Source organism: Rattus norvegicus, chromosome 4 (assembly GCF_036323735.1).
Source record: "Rattus norvegicus strain BN/NHsdMcwi chromosome 4, GRCr8, whole genome shotgun sequence".
Taxonomy (NCBI): domain Eukaryota; kingdom Metazoa; phylum Chordata; class Mammalia; order Rodentia; family Muridae; genus Rattus; species Rattus norvegicus.
Genome location: NC_086022.1, coordinates 9,310,870 through 9,323,026, shown reverse-complemented (window position 1 = coordinate 9,323,026; position 12,157 = coordinate 9,310,870).

The window sequence follows — 12,157 nt, the reverse complement described above, 5'->3', positions numbered from 1 at the left end:
ACCACACTCCTTACTGAGATATTGTCAGTTAATGACTGCTGGGGACAGGGAGAGTTATAGGTTTGAGTGGGACTGGTCAGTGATAATTTACACATTCCCCCACACACCCAATACATGTAGGCAACACTAATTAACTAGGTAACTTAATAATAATAATAATAATAATAATAATAATAATAATAGTTTAAAAGAAGGTATAACTTTAGCAGCTAGATGTGTTTGAAAATGTCCAGGGGTGTTGAGAGAGGCAGGTGGGATGGCTATGATCAAGAAACAGTGCATATAAATAAAATTTTCAAGTAAACAAAGGGATGGGTTTAAAAGAGTGTGGGGATGTTAAACATTGGCAGAAGCCTCAGTGTCTTTAAGACAGAGTCCAAGGAAGACCACCTTAGGTGGCAGTGCCCTGGGACAAGCAGAGGTATCTCTTGGGGAAATGCCATGCTGTGGCAAGTTGGTGCAGTGACTTCATATATGGCACTAACTGGTAACATCTAAGGACCTCCTGAGGCAGAGTCACTCCCAGGAGGTGCAGAAACTAAAGGTGCTTCAGAAGTCCAGATGCCAGGTCAGTTCAGAGGTACAAGTCTGGGCATTTGGAGACCTAGGGACACTCCCTGATTCCTGCCCACTCTGCTAGTTTGTGTTGACCTAGTTCATTCAGGAAAGAACAGATTCTTCCTGGTTGTCCCCTTCCTGGTACCTTTCAGTACTTCACGTCCCTGTAAGATCTGTGCTCACATATATGTGTACGTGTGTGTACTCTGCATTCAGACTTCCATAACTAGGCAGTTACATTCAGAATTGCTCTATCTTCCCAATAAAATGACCAACTAGCACATAGTCTATTTCTTTATTTAACAAAATTCCTCTCCTTTTAAAATCTCAGATTTTCTACACAGCATATGTAATATAAATTATATATAATACAACATAGATATGCATGTATTATTTCTGAATAGAAGTAAGTTAGTAATTGTCTGACATCCATTCTAAATGTTTTAAGTAACTTTCCCAGTTTTACTCAAGTAGAATGACTGAGCACATTATTTTTATTCATAGTGCATGGGTCTTTCCAGTCTTGGACTTTCAAGCTTCTTGTGTTCCTATGTTTATGCTTCTATCTGGAGGATTCCACACATCCTGTTGCCTCTCATCGTATGCATCCTGTTACCTTTAGTCCATGATCTCTGATGTTCTATCATTCTTTTCCCTCACATCTCTTTTGTTTTTATTATCTTGCTTCTCTTGTGTGCCCCAATCCTGCTCCTGTGCCTGTCTTTTCTCTGAATTCATTTCATTTTCCTTCTCTACTAACCCAGATGCTACTTTTTCCTCCATCTTCATGATTCCCTAATGATCAACAAGCTCATTCCCACCAAGACATTAGAGCAGTGGTTCTCAACCTGTGGGTTGAGACCCCTTCAGAGTCACATGTCAGATATTGACATTATGATTTATAACAGCAGAAAAATTACAGTTATGAAGTAGCAACAAATAATTTTATGGTTAGGGGGTCACCAAAACCTGAGGAACTGTGTCAAAGGATGCAAGGACCACTGATTTAGAGAGTGAGCAGCACATTTGCATCGTTAGCAGGTTAGAAGGCTTTAGTTCTGATTATCTCTTCTGGACTACTACACTGGGGATTCTGAGTTCAGAGCTGAGGGTTTTGTGTTATTTTTATTAAAGATTTACTTGTTTATATTTTATGCACATATGTGACTATTTGCACATATTTGTGTGTGTGCACACGTGCGCACGTGTGTGTATGCATGTGTGTATTGGTGCCTGTGAGTTCAGAAAATGAAAATGGATCCCTTGGAGCTGAAGTTAGAGGTGGAACTGAACTTGGGCCCTTTGCATGAGCTCTTAACAATTGAGTCATCATTCTAGACTCTTGTTGCGCTGATTTACTTATCCCTTTATTAACATGCCATCTTTGCTTATGGTTTTTCTGTCTTCAGCTTTTGGAATTTGAGTGTGTTTTCTTGAAGCACCATGCACATTGATGGCCAGTTTGGTTATCTTTGTTGGCAAACCCTTCTCAACTGTATGCAGTTGATGCTCCTGATCTGGAACAGAAATCATAGGCATCTGTCAAACCTCTGCTTATGCCAGATGCCAACTCCACAGCAGGTCACCTCAGCCTGTTCACCCTCTGAGCAAGTGTCACTTTGTCTTGGTCTGGACAAGAGAAATAGATGGTTCTTTCTGTTCCTGTGAAACCCCTTCTGTGTTTTTCTTCTCTACATATTTTTGTTTGTATTTAGTCATAGAAAATTGACTTGACTGATAATTACCTGCAGTGGAATTTTCTGTTTCTATTTGCTGTTGAACATGGCATAGTCCAGTTGTCATCCCTTCACATAAAGTTAACATTTCAGCCAATGTTTTATCATGTGTCTAGATGTATAGGGTATTCCTATCTAAAGATGGGCTTCTTGCAAACCTCAGGGCATCCTTCTTCCCTGTCTCCCTTGCTCTTTCTTGTCTCTTCATAATGCCTTGGTGGGATAAGGTTTAGATATTCCCAATTAATGAACTTTGTGCTCCTATTTGTCCTATAATTTTGTTATAGTTCTCCATAGCAATTTAGTACTTTCTTCTAGATCTATTTTTAGGATAGTAGTCTTTGAACGCCCCCTAGCAAGATGCCTATTGTTAAAGGCATAAAGACAGACAGATAGAATCAGCTTTTCATTAATATAACAGAATTCTGAGACAATCAGTTTTTCAAGAGAAAAAGGGTTGTTTTGACCTTGTATTTCTAGTAGTTTGGATTCTAGATGGCCTGACCTTACTGTGAAGTCCCATTATGAAGGAACAGTGTCATGCACCAAAATCCCTCATGTGAGATCTGAAAATACAAAGAGAAGAAGGAAAGATTCCAGAGTCTCATCACCCAGTCACCTAAGTCCCTCCCACTCTGCCCCACCTCTAACGGTTCCATCCCCTGCAGTGGTGCTACAATGGAAAACAAACACTGTCATGAGAGACACTCATGATCCAGCCATAGTTGATAGAAAATTATAGACAGATGGAAAATAGAAGAAAGAAGAGTAAATTGACATGGTAGAAATAAAGAGATAGGTGATAGAGATGGAGATCATGAATAAACATAGAGATGATAGAGAAAGAAAGACAGATGTGTGTTTTCTTGAAGCACCATGCACATTGATGGCCAGTTTGGTCATCTTTGTTGGCAAACCCTTCTCAACTGTATGCAGTTGATGCTTCTGATCTGGAACAGAAATCATAGGCATCTGTCAAAGATGGATAGAGATAGCTAAAGATAGATGATAGATAATAGGTATAGGTGAATAATTAGATAGATGGTAGATAAAGGCAATAGGTAAATATGGATAGATAAGTAGAAAACTATGGATGAATGATTAGATAGGTAGATGATGGATAGGTAGATGATATATGGATGGATAGATGGATGGATGGATGGATGGACAGATATATTGATTGTACTCTGGTTTTCTTCTATCATCTGTATACTTTTAAAAAACAATTTTTAAAGTATATATTAAATATTAGTTAAAAAATTAAATGTCGCATTTAAAACATGTCACAGGTAAGTGCCTCTCTGGGTTGCTTCTTACAGTTGTTAGAACTCCCTGGTCCTGCCCGGTCCAGGAAGCCTGTCTAGCTCCTTCCACCCTTTGACCTGCACTATGTTTTCCTGTCAAAGTACTCATCACCCAGCTTTCAACAGACTTACCTCCTTGTCCACTTCTGTTTCTACTTATACAGCATATGGCTCCTCCCAGAGTCTACCACGCTAAGAAGCCATCAATGCTCTCAGTCCTCCATTTTCTTGTGTGTCTCATTAGTATTTTATAAAATTATATTTTATAATAGATAAGGAAATATAAAACATAGAAAGCCTAGGTTCCGTGTGTGTGTGTGTGTGTGTGTGTGTGTGTGTGTGTGTGTGTGTGTTTTGTGTGTGTGTGTGAAAAAGAGAAAGAGAAAGAGAGATCCTAAATTCTTGCATTTGAAATACTTTTTGCTCCTTTCCTCCTTCAGAGAAATACTGTCTTGGCTTCCCTTGAAGTCCAATGGCTGGTACAAGCTTATGAGCTTAATTTACCATTTCATGAAAGGTGAGGTAAGAACTGGCTATCTATCAGCAAGCAAGGAAGACTGAAAATGGCCTTTGGAAAGTGAAATACAGAACCAGGGAAGTTGCTAGCAATCCCAACTCCCAGAAATACTTCAATCTAGAAAAAAGGGGGAATAACAAATTTTTATCTCTTTACATTTTAAACATTTTCCCCAACCATATATCTGAGTTCCATCAGCCATGTCTGTTTTGGAAAAGCTGCAAATTCGCCTCATTTATTCAAGAGTACAGAGATTTGCATAGTTTCCCAACCTGTTAGCATCTTTTCATTAATAACCTGAAGCCCAGGCTTTCCTGATGATGTTTTACTGCAGAGGTGGAAAAGCACTAAATGGCATTTTGTTCCTTTAATTTTCCCATGCAAACAAAGTCAGCGAACAAAGAAAAATGCATGGCACCCATAAAGTGTCATTACTATTTTACCCACAATAGAAGTATAATTCTCCATTAGCACAGCTTCCCAGGAATAATGGCACATTAACGCAGGAGGACCCACCATTGAGAAAAACAGATTCCCATAATGCTCTATGAATCAGTTTGCATGTGGCTAACTGTAACCCATCACTGCCAAACAGAGTAATGTCAAAGTAGTTCATTCTAGACCTGTTTCCAACCTTCTGACAATGTATTAGCTGTGGTTAAATGTATTAATAGATATTCATGTTAACTATTTGTGGAACTCGAACCATTCAGCCCCTGTGCTAAGATTTCAGTGTTTCCTCCTGTATGTTGTATCCGTGACTACTGCTCAAAAGTTCTTTTAAAAGAAAATAAAATCTCCCTTGTCATTGAAAATCACAGTATAAAAATGTTCCCTTTTCTGGGAGGTTAAATTGTATGTGAGGAACCAGTCTGCCTCCATCTTCGGTGTAAAAGTTGTCTTATAGTACAGACCAATTAAAGTTAATTCCTGTTTATGATTAAACCTTTGTTTCTCAAGGATTGGGCTATACCTCATCTGAAACCTTAATTCAAAACTGTTCTGCACTGCCTTGTTCTGACTATATGCTGTTACAACCTTCTCGTAATCATATTTTTATTTCAGGAAGTTGATATGACTAATTTGCTATTCTTATGTTGTGTTCCTCTAACCACACCTATTTGCTAGTTAACAATACCACCCCCCAGTTTGGAAACCCCTACACTGGAACTATAAAAGCCTGGTCTTCCTCATATGTAATACTGACCTCTCAAACTCTGCCTTAGGGAATTTGGTATACATGAATAAAAAAGCTTGCTTTATTTAATTGCTTGCTTTAATTTATTTGGACACGATGATTTGGGTCAGTGTCTTTCTTTTCCCACCGTTGGGATTAAAACTATAAAGTTAGAGGAATATAGGACCAGTCAGCAGCAGGAACCTGTTGGGTCTGGCCTGAGCCCTGAACAGAACAGAACCAGTCACATAGCTCCCTGAACTCAAATCCCATGGGAGCGAGAGCTAGATCCTCAGAAGTGTGGACACTTCTGAGAACTCAGAGGAGATGGCTCTCTGCCCACATTACTGACTCAATAGGAAATTGCCTACTGCCATCTGTGATCCTGGGCACAGGGACCTAGGAGCAGTCAGGGGCATGACCCTTTGGGTTTCTGACAGCCAGCGCCAAGAGTTGAAAGCCAGTTGCCAGGAGTGCCTACACACCTGAGAGCAGATCTCTTTGTTTCCAGATCTGACTGAAAGAAGACAAGTCTACAGGAATGCGAACACACAGACCTACAGGAGAGTCAAGCTAACACTAGAGACAACCTAATGGTTAGAGGCAAGTGCAGGAACCCAAACAACAGAAACCAAAACTACTTGGCATCATCAGAGCCCAGTTCTACCACCAAAGCAAATACTGGATACCCAAACACACTGGAAAAGCAAGATTTATATATAAAATCACATTTTATGAAGATGACGGAGGCCATTAAGAAGGACATAAATAACTCCCTTAAATAAATACAGGATAACACAAGTAAACAAGTGGAAGCCCTTAAAGAGGAAACACAAAAATCCCTTAAAGAATTACAGAAAAACACAAACAAACAGGTGAAGGAATTGAACAAAACCGTCAGGATTTAAAAATGGAAATAGAAACAATAAGGAAAGCACAAGGGAGACAACCTTGGAGATAGCAAACCTAGGGAAGAGATCAAGAGTCACCAACAAAATACAAGAGATAGAAGAGAGAATCTCAGGGGCAGAAGAAACCATAGAAAACATTGGCACAAACATCAAAGATAATGTAAAATGCAAAGAGCTCCTAACCCAATACATCCAGGAAGTCCAGGACACAATGAGAAGATCAAACCTAAGGAAAATAGGTATAGAAGAGATTGAAGACTCCCAGCTCAAAGGACCAGTAAATATCTTCAACAAAATCATAGAAGAAAACTTCCCTAACCTAAAGAAAGAGATGCCCATAAACATACAAGAAGCCTACAGAACTCCAAATAGATTAGACCAGAAAAGAAACTCCTCCTGTCCCATACTACTCAAAACACTAAATGTGCAAAACAAAGAAAGAACATTAAAAGCAGTAAGGGAAAAAGGTCAAGTAACATATAAAGGCAGACCTATAAGAATTACCCCAGACTTCTCACCAGAGACTATGAAAGCCAGAAGATCCTGGGTAGATGTCATACAGATCCTAGGAGAACACAAATGCCAGCCCAGGATACTAAATCCAGCAAAACTCTGAATTAACATAGATGGAGAAACCAAGATTTTCCATGATGAAACCAAATTTACACAATATCTTTCTACAAATCCAGCCCTACAAAGATAATAGATGGAAAAGGCCAACACAAGGAGGGAAACTATACCCTAGGAAAAGCAAGAAAGTAATCTCCTAGCAACAAAACCAAAAGACAAGAAACACACAAACATAATTCCAATTCTATATATGAAAATAACAGGAAGCAACAATCACTATTTCTTAATATCTCTCAACATCAATGGACTCAATTCCCCGATAAAAAGAAACAGACTAACAGGCTGGATATGTAAAGAGGCCCAGAATTTTGCTGCGTATAGGAAACACACCTCAGAGACAAAGACAGATACTATGTCAGAGTAAAAGACTAGAAAACAAGTTTCTAAGCAAATGGTCCCAAGAAACAAGCTGGAGTAGCCATTCTAATATCAAATAAAATCGACTTCAATCAAAAGTCATCAAAAAAGATAAGGAAGGGTGCTTCATTTAATCGAAGGAAAAATCCACTAAAATAAACTCTCAATTCTAAATATCTATGCTCCAAATGCAAGGGCACCTACATTCATAATAGAAACCTCAATAAAGCTCAAATCACACATTGCACCTCCCTCAGTAATAGGAGATTCCAATACCCCACTCTCATCAAGGGACAGATCATGGAAACAGAAATTAAACAGAGACATAGAGAAACTAAGAGAAGTTATGAACCAAATGGAATTAACAGATACCTATAGAACATTCCATCCTAAAACAAAAGAATACACCTTCTAACAACACCTCACGGTATCTTCTCCAAAACTGACAATATAATCGATCACAAAACAGGCCTCAGCAGATACAGGAAGATAGAAATAATCCCATGTATCCTATCAGATGACCATGGACTAAGGCTGGTCTTCAATAACAACAAAAACGACAGAAACCCACATATACATGGAAGTTGAATAACATTCTACTCAATGAACATTGGTCAAGGAACAAATAAAGAAAGAAATACCAGGTAACAAAGTTAAATCAGGAACAGATAAGCCATCTAAACAACCCATAACTCCTAAAGAAATAGAAGCATTTATTAAAAGTCTCCCAACAAAAAAGAGCCCTGGACCACATGGGTTTAGTGCAAAATTCTATCAGACCTTCATAGAAGACCTCATACCAATACTGTCCAAACTATTTCACAAAATATAAACAGACAGAGCACTAACGAATTCCTTCTATGAAACCACAGTTACCATAATACCTAAACCACACAAGGACCTAACAAGCAAAGAGGAGTTCAGACCAATTTCCATCATGAATATCGACACAAAAGTACTCAATAAAATTCTTCCACACCAAGAAGGCATCAAAATGATTATCCATCATGAACAAGTAGGCTTTGTCCCAAGAATGCAGGGATGGTTAAATATATGGAAATCCATCAACATAATCCACTATACAAATGAACTAAAGAAAAAAAGACATAATCATTTCCTTAGATGCTGAGAAAGCATTTGCCAAAATTCATTATTACACCTTCATGATAAAAGTCCTGGAAAGATCAGGAATTCAAGGCCCATACCTAAACATAGTAAAAGCAATATATAACAAATGAGTAGCTAAAATTAAACTAAATGGAGAAAAACTTGAAGCAATCCCACTAAAATCAAGGACTATACAAGGCTAATCACTCTCTCCCTACTTATCGAATATAGTACTCGAAGTCCTAGCCAGAACTGTCAGACAAGGAAAGGAGGTCAAAGCGATACAAATTGGAAAGGGAGAAGTCAAAATATCACTATTTGTAGATGATATGAAAGTGTACTTAAGTGATGCTAAAAGTTCCACCAGAGAATTACTAAGCCTGAAAAACAACTTCAGCAAAGTGGCTGGGTATAAAATTAACTCAAACAAATCAGTAGCCTTCCTCTACTCAAAGGATAAACAGGTTGAGGAAGAAATTTGGAAAATAACACCCTTCACAATAGTCCCAAATAATATAAAATACCTTGGTGTGACTTTAACCAAACAAGTGAAAGATCTGTATGACAAGAACTTCAAATCTCTGAAGAAAGAAATTGAGGAATATCCCAGAAGATGGAAAGACCTCCCATGCTCATGAATTGGCAGGATTAATATAGTACAAATGGCCATTTTGCCAAAAGCAATCTACAGATTCAATGCAATCCCCATCAAAATTCCACGTCCATTCTTCATAGAGGCAGAAAGAGCAATTTGTGAATTCATTTGAAATAACAAAAATCCCAGGATACTAAGAACTAGTAAAGGAACAGTAAAAGAACTTCTGGGGGAATCACCATCCCTGACCTCAAGCAGTATTACAGAGCAATAGTGATAGAAACTGTATGGTATTAATACAGAGACAGGCAGGTAGAGCAGTGGAAGAGAATTGAAGACCCAAAAAGGAACCCATACACTGATGGTCACTTGATCTTTGACAAAGGAGGTTAAACCATCCAATGGAAAAACAAGATAGCATTTTCTTTTTTTTTTTTTTTATTTATTTTTTTTTATTAACTTGAGTATTTCTTATATACATTTCAAGTGTTATTCCCTTTCCCGGTTTCCGGGCAAACATCCCCCTCCCCCCTCCCCTTCCTTATGGGTGTTCCCCTCCCAACCCTCCCCCCATTGCCGCCCTCCCCCCATAGACTAGTTCACTGGGGGTTCAGTCTTAGCAGGACCCAGGGCTTCCCCTTCCACTGGTGCTCTTACTAGGATATTCATTGCTACCTATGGGGTCAGAGTCCAGGGTCAGTCCATGTATAGTCTTTAGGTAGTGGCTTAGTCCCTGGAAGCTCTGGTTGCTTGGCATTGTTGTACTTTTGGGGTCTCGAGTCCCTTCAAGCTCTTCCAGTTCTTTCTCTGATTCCTTCAATAGGGGACCTATTCTCAGTTCAGTGGTTTGCTGCTGGCATTCGCCTCTATATTTGCTGTATTCTGGCTGTGTCTCTCAGGAGTGATCTACATCCGGCTCCTGTCGGTCTGCACTTCTTTGCTTCATCCATCTTGTCTAATTGGGTGGCTGTATATGTATGGGCCACATGTGGGGCAGGCTCTGAATGGGTGTTCGTTCAGTCTCTGTTTTAATCTTTGCCTCTCCCTTCCCTGCCAAGGGTATTCTTTTTCCTCATTTAAAGAAGGAGTGAAGCATTCACATTTTGATCATCCGTCTTGAGTTTCGTTTGTTCTAGGGATCTAGGGTAATTCAAGCATTTGGGCTAATAGCCACTTATCAATGAGTGCATACCATGTATGTCTTTCTGTGATTGGGTTAGCTCACTCAGGATGATATTTTCCAGTTCCAACCATTTGCCTACGAATTTCATAAACTCGTTGTTTTTGATAGCTGAGTAATATTCCATTGTGTAGATGTACCACATTTTCTGTATCCATTCCTCTGTTGAAGGGCATCTGGGTTCTTTCCATTTTCTGGCTATTATAAATAAGGCTGCGATGAACATAGTGGAGCACGTGTCTCTTTTATATGTTGAGGCATCTTTTGGGTATATGCCCAAGAGAGGTATAGCTGGATCCTCAGGCAGTTCAATGTCCAATTTTCTGAGGAACCTCCAGACTGATTTCCAGAATGGTTTTACCAGTCTCCAATCCCACCAACAATGGAGGAGTGTTCCTCTTTCTCCACATCCTCGCCAGCATCTGCTGTCACCTGAGTTTTTGATCTTAGCCAATCGCACTGGTGTGAGGTGAAATCTCAGGGTTGTTTTGATTTGCATTTCCCTTATGACTAAAGATGTTGAACATTTCTTTAGGTGTTTCTCAGCCATTCGGCATTCCTCAGCTGTGAATTCTTTGTTTAGCTCTGAACCCCATTTTTTAATAGGGTTATTTGTTTCCCTGCGGTCTAACTTCTTGAGTTCTTTGTATATTTTGGATATAAGGCCTCTATCTGTTGTAGGATTGGTAAAGATCTTTTCCCAATCTGTTGGTTGCCGTTTTGTCCTAACCACAGTGTCCTTTGCCTTACAGAAGCTTTGCAGTTTTATGAGATCCCATTTGTCGATTCTTGATCTTAGAGCATAAGCCATTGGTGTTTTGTTCAGGAAATTTTTTCCGGTGCCCATGTGTTCCAGATGCTTCCCTAGTTTTTCTTCTATTAGTTTGAGTGTGTCTGGTTTGATGTGGAGGTCCTTGATCCACTTGGACTTAAGCTTTGTACAGGGTGATAAGCATGGATCGATCTGCATTCTTCTACATGTTGCCCTCCAGTTGAACCAGCACCATTTGCTGAAAATGCTATCTTTTTTCCATTGGATGGTTTTGGCTCCTTTGTCAAAAATCAAGTGACCATAGGTGTGTGGGTTCATTTCTGGGTCTTCAATTCTATTCCATTGGTCTATCTGTCTGTCTCTGTACCAATACCATGCAGTTTTTATCACTATTGCTCTGTAATACTGCTTGAGTTCAGGGATAGTGATTCCCCCTGAAGTCCTTTTATTGTTGAGGATAGCTTTAGCTATCCTGGGTTTTTTGTTATTCCAGATGAATCTGCAAATTGTTCTGTCTAACTCTTTGAAGAATTGGATTGGTATTTTGATGGGGATTGCATTGAATCTGTAGATTGCTTTTGGTAAAATGGCCATTTTTACTATATTAATCCTGCCAATCCATGAGCATGGGAGATCTTTCCATCTTCTGAGGTCTTCTTCAATTTCTTTCCTCAGTGTCTTGAAGTTCTTATTGTACAGATCTTTTACTTGCTTGGTTAAAGTCACACCGAGGTACTTTATATTATTTGGGTCTATTATGAAGGGTGTCGTTTCCCTAATTTCTTTCTCGGCTTGTTTCTCTTTTGTATAGAGGAAGGCAACTGATTTATTTGAGTTAATTTTATACCCAGCCACTTTGCTGAAGTTGTTTATCAGCTTTAGTAGTTCTCTGGTGGAACTTTTGGGATCACTTAAATATACTATCATGTCATCTGCAAATAGTGATATTTTGACTTCTTCTTTTCCGATCTGTATCCCTTTGATCTCCTTTTGTTGTCTCATTGCTCTGGCTAGAACTTCAAGAACTATATTGAATAAGTAGGGAGAGAGTGGGCAGCCTTGTCTAGTCCCTGATTTTAGTGGGATTGCTTCAAGTTTCTCTCCATTTAGTTTAATGTTAGCAACTGGTTTGCTGTATATGGCTTTTACTATGTTTAGGTATGGGCCTTGAATTCCTATTCTTTCCAGGACTTTTATCATGAAGGGGTGTTGAATTTTGTCAAATGCTTTCTCAGCATCTAATGAAATGATCATGTGGTTCTGTTCTTTCAGTTTGTTTATATAATGGATCACGTTGATGGTTTTCCGTATAT